The sequence below is a fragment of the Hippichthys cyanospilos genome, chromosome 10 (genome assembly GCF_059441005.1).
Source record: "Hippichthys cyanospilos isolate Australia breed blue-spotted pipefish chromosome 10, RoL_Hcya_1.0, whole genome shotgun sequence".
NCBI lineage: Eukaryota > Metazoa > Chordata > Actinopteri > Syngnathiformes > Syngnathidae > Hippichthys > Hippichthys cyanospilos.
Genome location: NC_142378.1, coordinates 18,241,608 through 18,262,500, shown reverse-complemented (window position 1 = coordinate 18,262,500; position 20,893 = coordinate 18,241,608). Strand labels below are relative to the sequence as shown.

Below are 20,893 nucleotides of genomic sequence, written 5' to 3'. Positions count from 1 at the left end.
GGCGGGAGTGAGTACATGTTTGCATACATTTGAGTGAGCGTGGATAAATGTGTCAAATTGTGGCGTGAGTGAGTGAGTGAGTGAGTGAGTGAGTGAGTGAGTGAGTGAGTGAGTGAGTGAGTGAGTGAAAGATACATACGTGTGAGAGTGAGTGATACACACATGTGATTGAATGGGTGATACATATGTGTGATTGAGAGATACATATGTGTGAGTGAGTGAGTGAGTGAGTGAGTGAGTGAGTGAGTGAGTGAGCGAGCAAGTGAGTGATACATATGTGTGTGTGTTAGGTTGTGTGTGATTGAGAGTGATACATATTCCTGAGTGATACATACATGTGAATGAGTGAGTGAGTGAGTGAGTGAGTGAGTGAGTGAGTGAGTGAGTGAGTGAGTGAGTGATACATACATACATGTGAGTGAGTGAGTGAGTGAGTGAGTGAGTGAGTGATACATATGTGTGTGTTAGGTTGTGTGTGATTGAGAGTGATACATATTACTGAGTGATACATACATGTGAATGGGTGAGTGAGTGATACATACATGTGAGTGAGTGAGTGAGTGAGTGAGTGAGTGAGTGAGTGAGTGAGTGAGTGAGTGAGTGAGTGAGTAATCAATGTGTGCCATTATTCAGGAAATAATTCCACATTGCCACAGGAAATTATGAAATTTCATTTCAGTTTCATCCCCCAAAAATTATTTCTGACAAATAATGTTTGATAATAATGTTTCAACGATTTTTAAAATTTATTTATTTATTTATTTATTTTGGTTTTCTACATCTTAGTCACAGGCAGAACAACTAAAGGGTCCTGGATGATGATGGCTATACACTTTGGGATAGTGTTGTTTAGTGACGTTCCATTCCATTTTTTTCTGTTGTAGAATCTGTGCAAAACCCTTATTCACTTGACCTTTTATGACTGTTATGACTGCATATGAAAAATGGATGAACTTTTAATTAGGAATTGACTTCTGGAAATTACTTTTACTTGAATCAAAGGATTGGGAGTGTAATTCTGCAGTTAGTTTAGCTAATTCTCACTGTTTGTTAGGCATTTTACAACATTTTTGTCATGTCTCAGAGGATGAAAAATGAACGTTAAAGAAAAAAATGAAAACAATTGCAGGTGGTGGAAGTGAAACAATAATTTGATGCTGATCCAAATTAAAATTGTCCAACCTCTGCGATCTCCATTGTCTTTTTGTTCTGTTTTTTTTTTCTTCTTCTTCTTCCTTTAAGGCTGCACACTTGCATAGAATGGCTGTAGTGTTTTGGGCAGCTGCAACTTGTGTTTGTAAACCATAATCAGCAAGCTGCAGACTACAGTGAATAACAGTCTGGAAACTCTTGTTGTTTACAATCAATATTCCCAGAGGAAGGCATGAAAACAGAATTAATCTCGACCAAACTATGGCCATCATAAAAACTTTCCTAATTCTAAAGACAATAATTTATAAATTGACTCTTTGTGTGCCAACCTATCATAATGGTTTGGGGTTGCTTGTACTATATGAATTGGATTTGTTATCTCCATTTTTCTTTTTTTTAACAAGTTTATAGAAGGTAGTTACAGTATGCCTTTTTCCCCAGAAGCTTTGTGATTAAGATTCTTAAATGATACTGTTGCTTGTTTGATTTATATATATATATATATATATATATATAGTAGGAACGGAAAGAGAGCCCAGAAAGCCAATATATATATATATATATATATATATATATATATATATATATATATATAAATTGGCTTTCTGGGCTCTCTTTCCGTTCCTACTCATTCATGTTCCTTCAGGTAGTCAGGTTAACTCCTAAGCGAGCGACGAGGCATGCGTCGCTTACTCTGCAAGCATCCTAACAACAGATCATAGCTCAGTGCCCGAGGCGGTGCAGGAAAGTCACATTCAGGTGAAAATGGAAGCTGTGCCATGTTTCACCCTATCTAATGTTGCCCCCAAAGAGCATAAATGCCCCTTTTGTCCTTTATTGACTCGTTTCTCATCACTCTAGCCGAATCAGAGCACTATTGTTCTTTTGGCACCCAAGAGCTGCGCTGCACTACATTGTTGTGCGCTGACCTTCCTGAACGTCCTCCGCATTTTTCTCAGGAGGCTCCCTACAGTAAAGCACAGTAATAATAATCCCCCCATGAAGACTAAGCAGGCATGCTAGGATCCTTCTAGGAGGTTCCCCAGGCGCTGCATATTGCACCAGTAGTATTCTGCAGTAAATTATTGAGCGGGTGCATGTTGATAAATACGATATACATAAAACATGAAGGCAATGTGCCTCGATAACTGCACAGGTTGAAAAGGCTGTATGTCAACTCTGGACTCAAAAGTCATTTGTCAATTTGAAAGTGCCCTTATTACTTCTCACGCCGTGTGTGAGAGCTGCTTGGGGTGTGTGTGTGTGTGTGGGGGGGGGGGGTGCACACTTACTATCAAGGGACACACTGTGCTACATTTGTAGATAACTTTTAAAGTACCACAGCTATTTATGCTTCACCTCTTAGAAAGGACGATGGGATAGGTAGATCTGATATCCTCTGGAAAAATGCATGTTGCAATGTTGCAACGCCTATGTGAGAAAATGTGTCTTCAAGCAAGCTGTTGAGCTATGGCCCAAAATATACAGCATATCCTCACATGATGATTATTCAGCCATGACTTGGCAGCTACCTGTACGCAATTTTCTTTTGACAGTTCAGGGGGGATTTTGTCATGGGCAAATCTGGGGAATGGTTGCCTTGGACTGAAACCGAGGACACCTCTTTAGCGTGCTGTCTGTTTTTTTGTTGCATTAGGAATCCTCCACATTCATAAAAGTTCATAAATGACACTAGAAAAATTGCACCTGCACACGCACACACAAACACACACACACACGTGCAAGATTTTTTAATTTTCAATATTTTTGCTGGTATGAAAGAAAAAAAAAATGGATCAGCTAGCATACGCGGGTCTAAAGCGTGGCAAGGGATGGCAGTTTACTCCTTTAGAAAATCCCAAGTCTCTATTGTGTGTTTAAAAACAGTGGTAAGAATTCACCTTCCACCGCCACCCATCTCCTTTCATGAATAATTGGTTACATCCTACAAGCACCAGCAAGGAAAAACTTAGTGTCCCTATTATGATATTTTAAACGTTCTCCATTTAATTATATGCCTATAAATTACATTTACCACATTGGTAATATAATTTTAATAAATTAATAAATAATGAATACATTTCAATATCCAGGAAATGAAATGTTTCATTGACAGAAGCTTTACAGAAGCCGCGCTTTTCACAGTATGGCTGTCGAGCTCCCTTGATGACATTGTTCAAAAGCCATTCAGCCCCGAAACATCCATATTTCCATCATCTTGACCGCTTATCCTCACCTCACCTAAACCTATCCCAGCGGCTCAAATGAAGATGATATGGGCATTTTACTGCGATCAGAAAGAACTCAAGAGCCAAAAAATGATGGCACGTGTCTGCAACACCTATTCTTCCTATCAAATTGGTCCCCTTGGTAAACCAGTACTCAAAACAACAGTTCCGCCAATGAGTGAAATATGTACTTCAACGTTGATTGTGCAGCTATGTGCTCCCAAACACATTCTCACCAGTTGGAAATTTTACACAGTAAGATTTTGTAACTAATAAATGAAGTGTTGCTGTTTACCAACTCGTTGCAAAATCTCTCCTCCTCATTTCCTGAATGAAAACAAAACTAAAGGACGTGAGCGTCTCCTCAGATGTAGTTGGCATGTGTTTACAGCAGACCGGGCAGTATGGGGGTGCTGTGGAGTCGGTACGAGGTCCTTCATCCTCAAAATGATGGAAGATGCGAACAGAAGTCCCTTATCAACAGCTCAGTCAGGGCCAGTGCTGAGAGTGCAGAATCAGCAAAGAAGACTTAGAAACCCATCATTGAAGAAAAATAACATTTGGGTAATCTTTAGGGTGAGATATTGACCCAAGACTGCAGATGGAGCCGCACAAACCCCCACTATTCATCAATAGGAAAGAGGGGAGGGGCTGAAAGCCTTCAAATTTGTCGACACCTAAGTCAGCGAGGATCTCACCTGGTCGAGCAGCACTTGACAGATCATCAAGAAATCCCAACAGAGACTGTACTTTCTGAGGAGACTGAAGAAATTTGGCATGCCAGCAAGGATTCTCAACACCTTCTACAGATGTGGAATCCAAAGTGTCCTCTCCACCTCCATCATAGTCTGGTACGGCAATTGTACAGCACAAGACAGGAAGGCTCTGAAGGCGTGTAATCAAGACCCTACAGCACATCTGTGGAGCAACCTTCCCCTCACTGCAGGACATTTACTACACCAGGATTCTGCCGAGGACACACAACCTCAGCGGGGACAATACTCACCCACAACACAACCTGTTTGAACTGCTGCCATCAGGCAGCCGCTACAGGAACCTGAGGGCCACGACCGCTAGGCTTACAAACAACTTTTACCCACAGGGAAACCAGATTCTGAACAAATCCCTCACGCACTATTCTACCTCTTACCGCATGCACACATGCACAGTGCAGGAAAGCTGCTAAATAGATAATATTTTGCACTACATAATATTATGCTCAATCATCCTCTTATGTGTACAGTTTCTTCCACTCCATCTATTCCATAATATACTCAGAATGTAAGTCTATTCTTTTATAAGTGGTTCTTTATTACTGCCCTTATTGCTTTATTACTATTTTTCTTATGCCTACTTTATTATTTGCTCGATTGTGGAATATGGCCTGCTTGGGGAAAAGGACAGAAAACAAATTAATTTACTAGGTATTACTAGGTATTTGACAAAAAAGCCTCTTTAATCTTGAATGTTAACATTGTAACATGATTAGAAGCTCCAAAATGTAGAATTTCCATGATATGGACCCTTCAGCCATGACCATCAGAGAAGCTCTTCATCTGATTGTTCTACTCCGTCTATATTTACAATGTTTGGATACCCTGTCAAGAGAGATACCTTAAAACTGTATGTGAAATAGAACTTGTCAGTTGTCGGCTATTTTTAGCTAATTAGAGGTTGAGTGAGGCACACCGCAGTGCTACCTACTTTACATTGAGGCTTAGAGCTTGGCTATACCAAACAAGATTTTGAAAACAATACATTTTAATGGCTTCCAGGGTTCACAAGAGACTTTCAGACAGTGAACATGTTTACAAAGCGCACAGTCTATAAATGTGACAGACAAGACACATGCACCGCGTGCTGTCTCTATTTCTTTCTCTTACTCTCCCTCCCTCTTTCTTCCTATCTCTGCATGACATGAACATGACAAGTGTTGTCGCAACTGTGCCACTCCACAGCACCCGGTGATAATAAAACATAACCCAATTCGTTACAAGATGCTGTTTTGTTCGAGTGCTTAAAACAGGGTTTCAAAATTATTTCATTTTAAAAAATATAATAAAACTGGTTGAATTGATTGCTTTATTGAAGAGTCATGAATACATCTGTCCATCCATTTTCTATCGCCGCTTATTCTCTCAAGGGTCACAGGCTCACTGGTGCCTATCCCAGCTGACTTCAGGTGTTAGACGAGGGAGACACTGAACTGCTTGCTGGCCAATTTCAGGGAACACAGTAATGAACAACCATTCACACACCCAATCGACAATGTAGTATGTCAAATACACCTTCCATGCATGTTTTTGGAACTTGGGAGGAAGCCAAAGTGCCCAGGAAGAACCCACGAGGGCTTGGGGAGAACATGTAAATTTTACACTGCAAGGCTGGAGCAAATTGGATTTGAACTCTGTCACTTTCGTGTCAGAGCTGGCCGCCTCTGCATGCCTCGCAACTGAGCTGATACCAGTCCTCCTAAAGCGATCAAAACCACCCATGAGAAGCCTTGAGCTCCGGGGGGGCTTGCTTCGATGTTTCTTCGTCTCCGTCGTCATGCTGGGCTCCCACGAGATCGGCGAAGATGGCGCTTGCCTTGAGCAAAATTACTGTTTGTGTGAGTGTAACGCCGGTGATTTCCTTCTTGTCGTTGTTGACCAAAGTCCTTCCACTGGCAAGGACAGTCAGAAGACTTATTTACTTTAATGGCTTCCTTGTTCTTGATAATTGTACCGACTGTCAACTGGTTACAGCCATAATCCACAGGGTAACTATGCTTGTGCCTTCGCATTTGTTTTTTATTACCTCCTGCTTCATTTTTATCATCCTCATCATCCTCTTACTTCTTCCTTTACAGCCACTACCAATCTTAGGAGCCTTGGCTAATGGATAAAAGTTTGCCAAGCCTTCACGATACACAGGAGAGAATCTGAACTGGGCGGGTTTACACCCTCAGGGATTGTGTGGGATTTCAGCCAACAGCATATCAGCATCTTGGTGACTGCCGTGATGCCGGCCAATAGCATAACTGCATCTTAGTGACTGCCGTGATGCTGACCAATAACAGACATTTACTGTAAGTGATACACACACAGTCATAAACAAGCAAACTGATCGCCAAGTTTGAAATATGGCCGCGCGAGAGAAGTTGTTCTTTTGAAAAAATGTTGTAACGCGAGGACGACAAAACGACGCAGTCCGCATCATAAAAGCAAACATACGTGAGGCAGGGACGTCATAAACCTGGGGTCGACTGTACTTAGAAGCCATATAGGGTTTTAGTGTGTAACGATTAGCACTCTGGATCACTCAGTGATCTGAGTTCAAGTGCAGATAGAACCTTAATTTATTCTCTTACCTGCGCCGGGTACTTTGCCTGAAGTGTATGTAGGCTTCCATGGCGTAATGGCTAGCACCCTGAACTCGAATCCAGTGATCCGTATTTAAGTGTCTGTGGAACCATAATACATTCACTAACTTGTGCCAAGGTTGCATAAGCTCGTTTCAAGTAGGTTGCACTCATGTTTGTCTCGACTTCCATGGTGTTACAGTATGTCTTGTTCCCTGAGCGATGAATCCATTGAACGCTTTCCAAATCCTGTTGCCGCTAACTTTGTTCTGCCATGAGGTAGGAATATTCCGGTTGTTAATGAAGTTCTGAATTTAAGAAACCATTTTCTTCAGTGGAAACATATCCTGGGTTCCATAATGTAAGGCTTAACACTTTGGACTTTGAATCTAGTCACTCAAGTTCAAGTCTCGATGGAACCATAAAATGTTCTCTTAACTGCACCAAAGTCATATTAGCTTGTTTACGCAGACTTGAACACATTCTTTAAGATTCCACGGTGTAATCCCTTGTTCACTTAACATTGAATCCAGTCATGACATTCCAAGACATGTTTTCGCTGACTTTATCCTGCTCATAAATTCGAAATTGTCATTGTTCATGAAGTGGTCCATCAAGAAAACAGATTCTTCTCCAGGCAGTTATGCAGGAATCCATGGTGTAATGCTTAGCGCGCTGGACTCTGAATCCAGTGATCTGAGTTTAAGTCTTGGTGGAATCTTAACACGCTCCTTCATGTCCACCAAGATTGCATAAACTTGTTTTAGCTGGTATCTCTGTGGTACCAAATACAGACACAACTAAGCGTATATTGCTGGCACTCATTTTGCTTATACCTGTCAGGTCATTAAGGATGATGTGTGTTATTGAGAAACCATATCCCTCCCGAAACGTTTCCAGAAGAAATTTCCATGGTGTAATGGGTGGTTCCTGAGTTGGGAACCCAGTCCTCACATTCCAAAATGTGTTGTCGCAGACTTTGTTATGCCAGTAGGTAAAAAATTATAAGGTCGTTAAGTGCAGCATTAGGAAACCATATTTTGCAGTCGAAGTTATTATATTCCAAAACATGTTGGCGCTGACTTTCTTAAGTCGATAGGTTAAAAATCATCAGGGCGTTAATCAAGTGCTGCATTATGAAACAATATTCTTTGACGGTAGACTGTGCAGGGTTCCATGGTGTAATGGTTAGCACTCTGGACTTTGAATCCAGTGATCCGAGTTCAAGTCTCGGTGGAACCGTAAAACACCACCATTGTTCAACTTGTTTGAGCGGGTATCTGTGTGGTTACAAATTTAGTCATGTGTGAGCTCGAATCTCGGTGGAACCTTAATTCTTTGCCTTACCCCCGCCAGGCTAACTTAAGATTGTTTGCGCTGGAATGCAAACATCTCATCCTATGATGTATTGGCTTGTTCCCTGAGTTGGGGACCCAGTCATCACTTTCGAAATCATCTTGGTGGAGACTTTTTATGCCAGGCTAACTTAAAAAAAAAAAAAAAAAAAGAATTAAAGAGGTGCATTAAGAAACCATATTCTAAACTACAAGCAAGTGCTAGTTCCATGGTCTAATGGTTAGCACCCTGGACTCTAAATCCAGTGGTATGAGTTCTAGTCTCAGTGGAACCTTAATATATTCTGTAATACAGTTTTTTTTCTAGGATTCTGTGGCGTAATAGTTTGTTCCCTGAGCAAGTATACCAGTCATAACAGTCGAAATCATCTTGGCACTGACTTTATTTTGCATTGGAAATTACATTGGAAATCATCATTCTTCATGAATTGCTGCATTAAGAAAACATATTCTTCTCCTATAATGTATGGAGGGTTCCATGGTGTAATGGTTAGCACTCTGGACTTTGAATCCGGTAATCCGAGTTCAAGTCTCGGTGGAACCATGATACATTGTCTTACCTGCACCAGGCTATCGTTAGACTTTTTGCGCTGGAATTTACACGTTTGTCTGGGTTTCCATGGTGAGTTGGGAACCCAGTCATCACATTCCAAATCATCTTGGTGTGGACTTCTTTTATAACATTAGGTAAGAACATATGTATATATACTGTATCAGCAGTTCATTAATAAAGCGCTGCATTTAGAAGCCATACCGTCACAGCGGTTTCATGGTGTAATGGTCAGCTCTCTGGACTCTCAATCCAGTGATCTGAGTTCAAATCTTGGTGGAACCTTAATACACCAAGGTTGTGTGACTTCCTAGAGCTGGTATCTCTGCGGTTACAAAAACAGTCATGATTGACCATACATTCCTGGTGCTACTTTTTCTTGTACTTGTCTGTTAGGCATTGATGATGTGTGTTATTGAGAAACCATATCCCTCCCGAGAGCTGACTTTCTTAAGCCAATAAGGTTAGAAATCATCAGGTCGTTAATAAATTGCTACATTAAGAAACCGTTTTCTTTAGTAGAAGACTGTGCAGAGTTTCATGGTGTAATGGTTAGCACTCTGGACTTTGAGTCCAGTCATCCGAGTTCAACTCGGTAAAACCTTAATACATTGTTTTATCTGCGTCAGGCTAATGTAAGATTGTTTGTGCTGGAATGCACACCTGTATCTATAATTTTCCATGGTGTATTGGCTTGTTCTCTGAGTCTGGAATGCAGGCATCACTTTCCAAATCATGTTGGCACAGCCTTTGTTATTCCACCAGTTAAAAAAAATCAACAGGTCATTAATGAAGTGCTGCATGAACAAATTATATTCTACAGTCGAATCATATACAGGGTTAGATGCAGGTTACATGCACAGAACTCTAGGCTTTGACTTGAGTGATCCGAGTTCAAGTCTTGTGGAATCTTGATACAGTCTCTTACCTGCACTAAGGGTGTATAAAATGAGTTGTGCTAATTTTTTACATTCCTGGGATTAATTTCTCTTATACTTGTCTGTTAGGTCATTGATGATGTGTGTTATTGAGAAACCATATCCATCCCGAGAGCTGGATGTATGGTTCCACGGTGTAAAAATGAGCTCGCAGGGCTCTTAATCCATTCCTCTCCATCTTAATCCATTCTTTTATCGCCAATATGGTTAAAAATCATCAAGTCGTTAATGAAGTGCTGCATTAAGAAACCATTTTCATTAGTGGAAGAATGTGCTGGGTTCCATGGTGTAATGCTTAGCACTCTGAAGCCAGTGATCCAAATTCAACTCTCGGTGGAACCTTAATATTCCCGTTTACCTGCATGAAGGTTTTATGAGCTGCATACATTTTTTTCTAGGCTTCCATGGTGTAACGTTTTTTTCCCTGAGCAAATAATCCAGTGATAACATTCGAAATCATGGTGGCACCTGCTTTATTATGCAACTACATTGGAAATCATCATTATTGTTCATGAAATGCTACATTAAAAAACATATTCATCTCCACAAATGCATGTAGGGTTCCATGGTGTAATGGTTAGCACTCTGGACTCTGAATCCAGTGATCCGAGTTCAAGTCTCGGTGGAACCTTAATACGTTTTACCCCCACCAAGATTGCATGAACTTATTTGTGCTGTTATCTCGACGGTTCCATGGTGTGTTGTCTCACTTCCTTGGTCCCATATACAGTCACTCCTTTCCATACATTGTTTGCACTCATGTTCTTATACATCTCTGTTAGGTAATTGATGATGTGTGGTATTGAGAAACCATATAATTGTCCAAAACTGTAGGAACGGTTACATCAAGTAAATGTTAGCACACTGGTCCTTGAATCTGGTCTGGTCTGAGTTCAATTCTCAGCGGTATCTTGATACATTCTTTTACTTGCGCCAGGTTGACATAAAATTGTCTCCGCTGAATTGCACACATATATCTCAACTTATTGTGGTTTAATGGCTTGTTCCCTAAGTTGGGAACCCCGTCATCATATTCCGAAACATGTTGGCGCTGACCTTCTTATGCCACTAGGTTAAACATCACCAGGTCGTAAATTAAGTTCTGCATTATGAAACCATATTTTTCAGTGAAACAATATGCAGGTTCCATGGATTTATGGTTAAAACTCTTGACTTTGTCGTCTGAGTCGTCTGAGTTCGAGTCTTGGTGGAACCTTAATACATTGCTTTACCCCCGCCAGGCTCACTTAGGATCATTCACACTGGAATGCACACATCTTCCCCATGGTGTATTAGCTTGTTCCCTGAGTTGGGAACCCTGTCATTACTTTACAAATCATCTTGGTGGAGTCTTTTTTTTTTTAAGCCACTAGGTAAAAATAATCAACTTAAAAAATTGATTCATTAATAAAGAGCTGCATTAAGAAATCATATTCTGAAGAACAAGCAGACGCAGGGTTCCATGGTGTAATGGTCAGCACTCTGGACTCTGAATCCAGTGATACGAATTCAAGTCTTGGTGGAACCTTAAAACCTCCTATAATATTTTTTTTTTCTAGGATTCCATGGTGTCATGGTAGGTTCCCTGAGCAATTATTCTGGTCATAAATTTCGAAATCATCTTGGCACTGACTTTATTTTGCATTGGAAATTACATTAGAAATCATCATCGTTCATGAATTGCTGCATTAAAAAACATATTATTCTCTTGAAACATATGTAGGGTTCCATGGTGTAATGGTTAGCACTCTAGACTCTGAATCCAGTGATCCGAGTTCAAGTCTCGGTGGAACCTTAACACCTTCTTGGATTCATTTTTGTTTCTAGGATTCAATGGTGTAATGGTAGGTTCCCTGAGCAATTATTCTGGTCATAAATTTCGAAATCATCGGGGCACTGCCCTTATGTTGCATTGGAAATTACATTAGAAATCATCGTTCATGAATTGCTGCATTAAAAAAACATATTATTCTCTTGAAATGTATGTAGGGTTCCATGGTGTAATGGTTAGCACTCTGGACTTTGAATCCGGTAATCCGAGTTCTAGTCTTGGTGGAACCATGATACATTGTCTCACCTGCACTGGGCAAACATTAGATTGTTCCCGCTGGAATGTAAACATCTTTTCTCTGATATCCTATGGTGTGTTATCTTATTCCCTGAGTTGGGAACCCAGTCATCACATTCCAAATCATCTTGCTGAAGACTTTTTTTTTTTTTTAACACTATCGTAAAAAAAAAGTAGGTTGCACTCATGTTTTCCGTGCTGTAGGAGGTTCCATGGTGTAATGGTCAGCACTCTGGACTCTGAATCCGGTGATCCGAGTTCAAATCTCGGTGGAACCTTAATACACCAAGATTGTGCAACTTGCCTGAGCTGTTATCTCCGTGGTTAAAAAAAGGTCATGACTGACCATACCTTCTTGGCGTTAATTTTTCTTATACTTTTCTGTTAGGTCATTGACGATGTGTGTTATTGAGAAACCATATACATCCCGAGAGCTGTATGTATGGTTCCACGGTGTAAAAATTAGCTTGCAGGGCTCTTAATCCATTACTCTCAATCTTAATCCATACTCTTGCCTGCGCCAGAGTGACATAAGATTTTTTGCGCTGAACTATATACATTTATAAATTTCCATGGTGTAATGGCTTGTTTCCCGAGTTGGGACCCCAGTTATTATATTCCAAAACATGTTGGAGCTGACTTTCTTAAGCCAATATGGTTAAAAATCAACAGGTCGTTAATAAAGTGCTACATTAAGAAACCGTTTTCTTTATTACAAGACTGTACAGGGTTCCATGGTGTAATGGTTAGCACTCTGGACTTTGAATCCAGTGATCCGAGTTCAACTCTCGGTGGAACCTTAATACGTTGTTTTACCTGCGCCAGGCTAATGTAAGATTGTTTGAGCTGGAATGCACACCTGTATCTATAATTTTCCATGGTGTATCGGCTTGTTCTCTGAGTCTGGAATACAGGCATCAAATTCCAAATCATGTTGGCACAGCCTTTGTTATTCCACCAGTTAAAAAAAATCAACAGGTCATTAATGAAGTGCTGCATTAAGAAACCATAATCTACAGTGGAATCATATGCAAGTTACATGCACAGAACTCTGGGCTTTGACTTCAGTGATCCAAGTTCAAGTCTAGTGGAATCTTGATACAGTCTCTTACCTCCACTAAGGTTGTCTAAAATGAGTTCTGTTGGTTTTTTTTTCTAGGATTCCATGGTGAAATGGTTTGTTCCCTGAGCAATGAATCCAGTCATAACATTCAAAATCATGTTGGCGCTGAGTTTATTATGCAACTACATTGGAAATCATCATTGTTCATGAAATGCTGCATTAAAAAAACATATTCATCATGCATGTAGGGTTCCATGGTGTAATGGTTAGCACTCTGGACTCTGACTCCAGTGATCCGAGTTCAAGTCACGGTGGAACCTTAATAGGTTCTATCTCCACCAGGATTGCATGAACTTGTTTGTGCTGTTATCTCTACGGTTCCATGGTCTGTTTTCTCACTTACATATACATATACAGTCTCTCCTTTCCATACATTGTTTGCACTCATGTTCTTATACATCTCTGTTAGGTAATTGATGATGTGTGGTATTGAGAAACCATATAATTCTCCAAAACCGCAGGAATGATTCCATCAAATAAATGTTAGAACACTGGTCCCTGAATCCAGTGGTCTGAGTTCAATTCTCAGCGGAATCTTGATACATTCTTTTACTTGCGCCAGGTTGACATAAAATTGTCTCAGCTGAATTGTACACGTATATCTCAATTTTCTGTGGTTTAATGGCTTGTTCCCTGAGTTGGGAACCCCGTCATCATATTCTGAAACATGTTGGCGCTGACCTTCTCGTGCCACTAGGTTAAACATCACCAGGTTGTGAATTAAGTTCTGCATTATGAAACTATATTTTTCAGTGAAACAATATGCAGGGTTTCATGGATTTATGGTTAAAACTCTTGACTTTGTCAAGAGTTGTCAACTTCCCCATGGTGTATTGGCTTGTTCCTTGAGTTGGGAACCCAATCATTACTTTACAAATCATCTTGGTGGAGTCTTTTTTTATGCCACGAGGTAAAAATGATCAACTTAAAAAAATGATTCATTAATAAAGAGCTGCATTAAGAAACCATATTCTGTAATGTGTATCCCTGGGGCCAGAGCACCCGACATTGAAGCTAACCTTAAGGAGCTGACACGCAAGAGGGCTAGACACCAGTCTAGTGCAAACAACACTAGCTACTCGGACATAGTGATACACGTCGGCTCCAACGATACTAGAATGAGGCAGTCTGAGATTACAAAGAAGAACATAGCTAGGACTTGTATTCTCGCCAGAAAGATGAGTCGGCATCGAGTTATTGTCTCTGGCCCTCTGCCTGCGAGAGGCAATGATGAGAGGTTTAGCAGATTATTCTCGCTTAACCGGTGAATGGCCGGTTTCTGTAAAGAGCAGGGTTTCCAGTTTGTAGATAATTGGCCCTCTTTCTGGGGCCGGCCCGACCTGCTGAGGATGGATGGCCTTCACCCTAACTGGAAAGGCGCCATCACTCTTTCTAGAAACATAGATTACTGTTTGAGCCTTCCATGACTTCCCACATTAGAGCATGTCGGGTCGCAGGCGAGTAGTGAGCCTGCTAGAACGGGTGTGGAGTCGTTAAGGCTAGAGTTAACCGGCACTAGGCTGGACTGTTACAACACACATAGCATACTTAGTCTAGGTCACTGCAATCCACACACTGTTTCAATACCTAATGCTGAATGCCCTAATGATAAGACTTCTGCTGAGGTGGTGTGGATTAAGGAAAAGAGCCCTGCCTCTTTAATCAGTAGGACTAGTGACAAAGTGCCTAGGCGGAATATTAGCATCAATATGCGCGCTGTAGTCGTCAACAATTGAATTCCTACTTTACTAACATTGCGAAGAGGTTTTAATTACTCAAAATACAGAGCAAGCCCCAGCCATAAAAATCTTGTTGGTATTAGTACTACCAACACGAGGACTCAGAATAGTCCGGGAAAAATGTCCCAGTTTAAATTCGGCTTTATAAATATTAGGTCACTCCCTTCAAAAGCCCTTCTTGTAAATGATCTTATTACAGATCAAAATCTTAACGTGCTTGGTCTCTGCGAAACCTGGCTAAAACCAAATGAATTCCTACCATTAAACGAGGCCTCACCCGCAAACTTTGTGGGCTCACATGTTGCCCGTCCTTGTAAAAAAGGGGGGGGGTGTCGCCCTAATTTCAGAATCTGATTTTAGGCTTAGCACGAGCACGAGTCACACTTTCAAGACATTTGAGGCTCTCGTTATGCGATCGAGCTCCTCACCACCATTCTGTGTGGTAGTTATTTACCGTCCTCCTGGCCCATACTCTGGATGCTTAGATGAATTCCCTGAACTTATGGCTGACTTAATAACTCACACAGATAATATATTAATTATGGGTGACTTCAATATTCATATGAACTCCCCACTAGAGCCACTTACTGTAGCTTTGCAAGCAATAATCGATGCATTTGGTTTTACACAAATAATAAAAGCAGCAACACACCATAATGGTAATATCTTAGACTTAGTGCTAACCCATGGCCTAACTGCCTCAAACGTCACAATTCTGCCCCATTCTAACGTTATGTCTGATCATTATCTTATAACATTTGAAGTCCTAGCTCAGTGTGGTCTTGTTGTCCACAACCAAGGCTTTAAGAGCCGTGATATTAATTCTTCAACCACTGCTGCACTTTCTGAATTACTGCCTTCCGCAACAGCTGCCTTTCCGTCTTTCACTGGCTCAGTCGATAAGCTCGCGAATGATTTTAATTCGGTTCTTTTAAATTCCCTAAACTCTATTGCGCCGCTGAAACTTAAAACTCGTCCAAAGCGGCACACTCCGTGGTTTACGGAGGAAACGCGTACGTGTAACGTGTCACTCTCCTCTGGCATTGTACCTGAGACTTTTAAGACGGCTGTCATTCAACCATTACTTAAGAAACCTCACCTAGATCCTGAAGATCTCTCTAACTATAGGCCAGTGTCACACTTCCGTTTATTGCCAAAATTCTTGAGAAAGTTGTAACACAACAGCTTAGCGATTTTATGATAGACAACAATAGATTTGAACTCCTTCAGTCAGGTTTTAGGGCCAACCACTCAACTGAGACAGCCCTAGTAAAAGTGACGAATGATCTTCGATTAGCCTTGGATTCCAACGTCTCATCAGTATTGTTACTGCTTGATCTTAGTGCCGCATTTGACACTATTGATCATCATATTCTTATAGAACGTCTTAGATCATGTGTTGGTATCTCGGGATCAGCACTTTCTTGGTTCAGATCTTACATCCTGGGAAGGACGCATAGTGTTTCTTATGGTGATGCGATCTCTGAGTCTTTCTCCGTCTCATGTGGTGTCCCGCAGGGGTCAGTACTTGGTCCCTTACTGTTCAACATCTACATGATTCCTCTCGGCGATATTATACGCAAACATGCTATTAGTTTTCATTGCTATGCTGATGATACCCAACTCTATATGCCCTTAGAAATAACCGATCCGTGCAAGTGCAGTAAACTGGAGGCTTGCCTTGCCGAGATTAAACAATGGATGTCTTCCAATTTTCTGCTTCTCAACCCTAATAAAACTGAGATGTTATTTATTGGCCCTGCTCATCATCAGCCCTTGCTTAAGAATACCACGCTGAACCTAGAAAACTGTATTATTTCCCAAAGTAGTTCTGCAAAAAATCTCGGCGTGATATTTGACTCCACTCTCTCCTTTCGAACACATATTAATAATATGACAAGAACAGCGTTTTTTCACCTCCGCAATATAGCTAAAATTGGCCCTATTCTTTCTCTTAGCGATGCAGAAACATTAATTCATCCATTTGTTACGTCGCGCCTAGACTATTGCAACATTTTGATTTCTGGACTTCCCATGTCCTACATTAAAAGCCTGCAGTGTGTACAGAATGCAGCAGCGAGACTATTGACAAGGACGAGAAAGTTTGATCATATTACTCCGATTCTAGCTGACCTGCATTGGCTTCCAATACACGTGAGATGTGATTTTAAGGTGCTGTTAATTAATTATAAAACTTTACACAGTTTAGCTCCTTCCTATCTCGTCGACTTAGTATCACCTTATGTTCCGTCCCGACACCTTCGATCGCAAAATGCCGGTTTGCTATCGACCCCACGGGCTAAAAAGAAGTCTGCGGGATCAAGGGCATTTTCCATTCGCGCGCCAGTACTATGGAATGCCCTACCTATGGAAGTTCGCGCAGCCACCTCAGTAGAAATCTTTAAATCCCGACTAAAAACACATCTATATTCAAAAGCATTTAGTTAATTTAGCCTGTCTGTAGCCTTCTTCTTTTTTCTTTTTTCCTGCCCCCCTCTTCCGGCTGGGAGAGGGGGCTAGCTAGATGGTGAGGGTTGACTTGACCGCCTCCATTGGGTCCTGCGCTGGTCGACCATCACGGGTTAGGAGTTTGGCCGTCTGCAGTCCACCTGGCTGGAATGTGGGATGGTTCCTGCCCAATGGCTTTGCCTGCTGTCAAGACATCACTGCACTATATAGCACAATATGTTTTCTGTAATTTATGTTGTTTCTGTGTCTGGTACATGCAGCATCCACTTCAACCTGTGGGCCTGGAAGGGGGCTCCTCCCACCTGTGGTCCCTTCTGGAGGTTTCTGATTTTCCCCAAATTGGGGTTTTTGAGTTTTTCCTTCCCCTTCTGGGAGCTTTGACAGGGGATGCTGTTGTGTACCCTATACTGAAAAGATGTCTCTGTACGACCTCTTTTCATTCTGTGAAGCCCTTTGAGACTTCGGTGATTTAGGGCTATATAAATAAAATTTGATTGATTGATTGATTGATTGAAGGAAAAGCAGATGCAAGGTTCCATGGTGTAATGGTCATCACTCTGGACTCTGAATCCAGTGATCCAAGTTCAAGTCTCGGTGGAACCTTAACACCTTCTTGGATTCATTTTTTTTTCTAGGATTCAATGGTGTAATGGTAGGTTCCCTGAGCAATTATTCTGGTCATAAATTTTGAAATCATCGGGGCACTGACTTTATGTTGCATTGGAAATTACATTAGAAATCATCATCGTTCATGAATTGCTGCATTAAAAAAACATATTATTCTCTTGAAATGTATGTAGGGTTCCATGGTGTAATGGTTAGCACTCTGGACTTTGAATCCAGTAATCCGAGTTCAAGTCTCGGTGGAACCATGATACATTGTCTCACCTGCACTGGGCAAACATTAGATTGTTCGCGCTGGAATGTAAATATATTTCTCTGATGTCCTATGGTGTGTTATCTTGTTCCCTGAGTTGGGAACCCAGTCATCAAATTCCAAATCATCTTGCTGAAGACTTTTTTTATACCACTTGGTAAAAAAAAAAAAAAATATATATATATATATATATATATATATATATATAAATATATATATATATATAAATATATATAAAAAAAAAAAAAAAAAAAAATATATATATATATATATATATATATATATATATATATATATATATATATATATATATATATATATATATATATATATATAAACACATATATATATATAAACACACATATATATATATATATATATATATATATATATATATATATATTTCAACTATAAACTCAAGTTAGTAATCTGACTCCAATTTGTGACCTTACCCAACTGCCACTCATTCAACAATTTGCGCGCTCGTTCTGCAATAGAAAGGTATCAGGAAGCCGGCATTATCACACACTAGTGGATTTATTCCTAACACACAGATCTAATACAAGCACCTGGGTCTCGGGTTTCTCTCAATACAGCCCTGTACGCCTCTGTTGCCACCAGCAGACGTACTCCCATCCGAGTTGCCCAGCAATGAGTTATACTACACAATATGCAAATGGCACAGCAACAAAGGTATCCTGGCATTATTCTATTGGCTATGTGTATTCTGCAGTTAACTTGAGCTTGCTCTCATTGGTCTTTCTTCCCCTGCAGAATCGCTTGTCTACTCCTGCTCCTGGTTGTAGTTTTCCTCACAGTTGTTTCCCACCAGGTGCCTCTGGGTCATCTCGTCCCTGCGACTAGCACCGTTTGCTCTGAAACATTCCATTCTTACACTCCCTTGCACCCCGCATCCTGTTTTGTTCACTTTATAGTCTCACACTCTCATACACAGAATGTAGCAACATTTAATGAACTACTTTAAGCTCAAACTCTTATATTCCTTTAATATATATATATATATATATATATATATATATATATATATATATATATATATATATATATATATATATATATATATATATATATATATATATATATATTAAAGGAATATAAGAATACATATATCATTAGATTGTTTGCACTGGAATGTACACGTTTGTCTGGGTTTCCGTCATTTAGGAGGTTCCATGGTGTAATGGTCAGCACCCTGGACTCTGAATCCAGTGATCCAAGTTCAAATCTCAGTGGAACCTTAATACACCAAGATTGTGTAACTTACCTGAGCTGTTCTCTCTGTGTTTATAAATACGGTCATAACTGACCATACATTCCTGGTGCTACTTTTTCTTGTACTTGTCTGTTAGGTCATTGATGATGTGTGTTATTGAGAAACCATATCCATCCCGAGAGCTGACTTTCTTAAGCCAATAAGGTTAAAAATCATCAGGTCGTTAATAAAGTGCTACATTAAGAAACCGTTTTCCTTAGTAGAAGCCTGTGCAGAGTTTCATGGTGTAATGGTTAGCACTCTGGACTTTGAGTCCAGTCATCCGAGTTCAACTCTCGGTAGAACCTTAATACATTGTTTTATCTGTGTCAGGCTAATAAGTAAGTAAGTAAATAAGTAAAGTAAGTAAATAAGTAAGATTGTTTGTGCTGGAATGCACACCTGTATCTATAATTTTCCATGGTGTATTGGCTTGTTCTCTGAGTCTGGAATGCAGGCATCACTTTCCAAATCATGTTGGCACAGCCTTTGTTTTTCCACCAGTTAAAAAAAATCAACAGGTCATTAATGAAGTGCTGCATTAACGAACCATATTCTACAGTCGAATCATTATACAGGGTTAGATGCAGGTTACATGCACAGAACTCTGGGCTTTGACGAGTGATCTGAGTACAAGTCTCGTGGAATCTTGATACAGTCTTTTACCTGCACTAAGGTTGTATAAAATGAGTTGTGCTAATTTTTTTCTAGGATTCCATGGTGAAATGATTTGTTCCCTGAGCAATGAATCCAGTCATAACATTCAAAATCATGTTGGCGCTGACTTTATTATGCAACTACATTGTTAATCGTCAATCATCAAGTGCTGCTTTAAGAAAACATATACTTCTAGGTTGCCGTAGTGTAATGCTTAGCACGCTAGATTTTGAATTAAGTGATCTGAGTTCAAGTCTTAGTGGAACCTAAATACACCTGTTTACCTTAATGAAGTTGTTTGTGCTGGTGTCTCTACAGTTCCATCGTGTGTTAGCTACATTGATTTCCTCAGTTCCAAATACAGTTGTTACTTTCCATATATTGTTGGCACTAATTTTTCTTATGCCTCTCTGTTAGGTCATTGATGATGTTTGGTATTGAGAAACCAAATTATTCTCTAGAACTGCATGAAGAGTTTCATGGTGTCAATGGTGGCCTTCTCTGCTGCCCTAACATAACCTGACATCATCATCATAATGAACTATAACAATTCTTATAACTAAAATGAAAGTTAATTTCATTGCAAATTCATATTTACTTTTACTGTATAACTTAAAGTACAGCTGTAATAGCAAATCGAGCCATAAAATAACAATCTAGAGGCCTCACACTGACTGTGATGTGAGTGGATGCTCTCTGCAGGAAGGCGGTACAATGCTCAACAAGCAAGCTACGAGGAGTTGGCTTTGCCTGATTGATTTAGAGACGTAGCATAGCTATTAGTTAACCTGTCCCCACTTGGCCTTATTTCTGACTGGGCTACCAGGGGCATGAGCTAACCCTGGCGAATAGTTCTGCTGGGAATGCCTTTTGTTTGCAAAGGATTGATTTGGTGTTTGGAGCTACACACTATTTGCAAACTTCAATTGTTTAACCTAGGCAGCACTGAGACACCAAAGCATGGCTAGACACACGCGCTCCGGTGCTTTTAAAAGGTGCTTTTTCTAGGATTCCATGGTGTAATGGCTTGTTCCCTGAGCGATTAATCCAGTCATAACATTCGAAATTATGTTGGCACTGGCTTTATTATGCAACTACATTAGAAATGCAGTGCTGCATTA

At 40.3% G+C, this 20,893-nt stretch overlaps 9 non-coding genes across 9 annotated transcripts; all 9 read left to right on the top strand.

Moving 5' to 3' along the window:
* The first annotated feature begins 7,893 nt into the window (after positions 1-7,893).
* trnaq-uug (transfer RNA glutamine (anticodon UUG)) lies at positions 7,894-7,965 on the top strand. The gene has a single exon. It is a non-coding gene; the product is annotated as a tRNA-Gln (tRNA).
* A 585-nt stretch (positions 7,966-8,550) lies between these two features.
* trnaq-uug (transfer RNA glutamine (anticodon UUG)) lies at positions 8,551-8,622 on the top strand. The gene has a single exon. It is a non-coding gene; the product is annotated as a tRNA-Gln (tRNA).
* A 1,503-nt stretch (positions 8,623-10,125) lies between these two features.
* trnaq-cug (transfer RNA glutamine (anticodon CUG)) lies at positions 10,126-10,197 on the top strand. Its single transcript has one exon. It is a non-coding gene; the product is annotated as a tRNA-Gln (tRNA).
* A 1,092-nt stretch (positions 10,198-11,289) lies between these two features.
* trnaq-cug (transfer RNA glutamine (anticodon CUG)) lies at positions 11,290-11,361 on the top strand. Its single transcript has one exon. It is a non-coding gene; the product is annotated as a tRNA-Gln (tRNA).
* A 479-nt stretch (positions 11,362-11,840) lies between these two features.
* Positions 11,841-11,912, top strand: trnaq-cug (transfer RNA glutamine (anticodon CUG)). The gene has a single exon. It is a non-coding gene; the product is annotated as a tRNA-Gln (tRNA).
* A 450-nt stretch (positions 11,913-12,362) lies between these two features.
* On the top strand, positions 12,363-12,434 carry trnaq-uug (transfer RNA glutamine (anticodon UUG)). Its single transcript has one exon. It is a non-coding gene; the product is annotated as a tRNA-Gln (tRNA).
* Positions 12,435-12,945: 511 nt separating this feature from the next.
* trnaq-cug (transfer RNA glutamine (anticodon CUG)) lies at positions 12,946-13,017 on the top strand. Its single transcript has one exon. It is a non-coding gene; the product is annotated as a tRNA-Gln (tRNA).
* Positions 13,018-17,496: 4,479 nt separating this feature from the next.
* On the top strand, positions 17,497-17,568 carry trnaq-cug (transfer RNA glutamine (anticodon CUG)). The gene has a single exon. It is a non-coding gene; the product is annotated as a tRNA-Gln (tRNA).
* A 197-nt stretch (positions 17,569-17,765) lies between these two features.
* On the top strand, positions 17,766-17,837 carry trnaq-uug (transfer RNA glutamine (anticodon UUG)). The gene has a single exon. It is a non-coding gene; the product is annotated as a tRNA-Gln (tRNA).
* Positions 17,838-20,893: the final 3,056 nt, after the last annotated feature.